Genomic DNA, 1,676 nt, shown 5'->3' with positions numbered 1-1,676 from the left:
TTAAGGTCTTCTCTGCACTGATTATTCTAGTTATCCATTCATCCATTCTTTTTTCAAGGTTTTTAGTTTCTTTGCGCTGGGTACGTAGTTCCTCCTTTAGCTCTGAGAAGTTTGATCGCCTGAAGCCTTCTCTCAACTCGTCAAAGTCATTCTCCTTCCAGCTTTGTTCCATTGCTGGCAATGAGTTACGTTCCTTTGGAAGGGGAGATGCGCTCTGATTTTTTGAATTTCCAGCTTTTCTGCATTGCTTTTCCCCATCTTTGTGGTTTTATCTGCCTTTGGTCTTTGATGATGGTGACGTACTGATGGGGTTTTGGTGTGGGTGTCCTTTCTGTGTGTTAGTTTTCCTTCTAACAGTCAGGACCCTCAGCTGCAGGTCTGTTGGAGTTTGCTTGAGGTCCACTGCAGACCCTGTTTCCCTGGGTATCAGCAGCGGAGGTTGCAGAAGATAGAATATTGCTGAACAGCGAATGTTGCTGTCTGATTCTTGCTCTGGAGGCTTCGTCTCAGGGTGTACCCTGCTGTGTGAGGTGTGAGGTGTTGGTCTGCACGTAGTGGGGGATGTCTCCCAGTTAGGCTACTCAGGGGTCAGGGACCCACTTGAGCAGGCAGTCTGTCCGTTCTCAGATCTCAACCTCCGTGCTGGGACATCCACTGCTCTCTTCAAAGCTGTCAGACGGGACTTTTACATCTGCAGAGGTTTCTGCTGCTTTTTGTTTAGCTATGCCCTGTCCCCAGAGGAGGAGTCTGCAGAGGCAGGCCAGCCTCCTTGAGCTGCGATGGGTTCCACCCAATTCGAGCTTCCCGGTGACTTTGTTTACCTACTTAAGCCTCAGCAATGGCCGGCGCCCCTCCCCCAGCCTCGCTGCCACCTTGCAGTTAGATCTCCGACTGCTGTGCTAGCAATGAAGGAGGCTCCAATGGGCGTGGGACCCTCCGGGCCAGGTGTGCCATATAATCTGCTGGTGTGCCATTTGCTAAGACCCTTGGTAAAGCGCAGTATTAGGGTGGGAGTTACCTGATTTTCCAGGTGTTGTGTGTCTCAATTTCCCCTGGCTAGGAAAAGGAATTCCCTTCACCCTTGCGCTTCCCAGGTGAGGCGATGCCTCGCCCTGCTTCAGCTCTCATTGGTCGGGCTGCACCCACGGACCAGCATCAACTGTCCGACATGCCCCAGTGAGATGAACCTGGTACCTCAGTTGAAAATGCAGAAATCACCCGTCTTCTGTGTCACTCATGCTGGGAGCTGGAGGCTGGAGCTGCTCCTATTCAGCTATCTTGGGCGCCACCCCGCTCATTGCAATTTTAATTTGCATACATCATTACCTTCTGTACTGATCAAAATGTCTGTGTCTGTGCTGTCCAGTGCAGTGGCCACTAGCCATGTGTGGCTGCCCAGCATTTGAAATGAGACTGGTGTCCAGTGCGGTGGCCACTAGCCATGTGCGGCTGCCCAGCATTTGAAATGAGACTGGTGTCCAGTGCGGTGGCCACTAGCCATGTGCGGCTATCCAGCAATTGAAATGAGACTGGCGTGACTAAGAAACTGAATTTTAAATTATATTTTATTTTAATTAATTTTAAATAGATACATTGGACAGAGTAGCTTCAGAGCAGAGTAGGGTATGAAAGAGTTTGGAAAGTGTCAAAAGGGGATATGAAACATATTGCTGAGA

The sequence above is a fragment of the Colobus angolensis genome, unplaced genomic scaffold (assembly GCF_000951035.1).
Source record: "Colobus angolensis palliatus isolate OR3802 unplaced genomic scaffold, Cang.pa_1.0 Scaffold600, whole genome shotgun sequence".
NCBI lineage: Eukaryota > Metazoa > Chordata > Mammalia > Primates > Cercopithecidae > Colobus > Colobus angolensis.
This window is presented reverse-complemented; position numbering follows the sequence as displayed.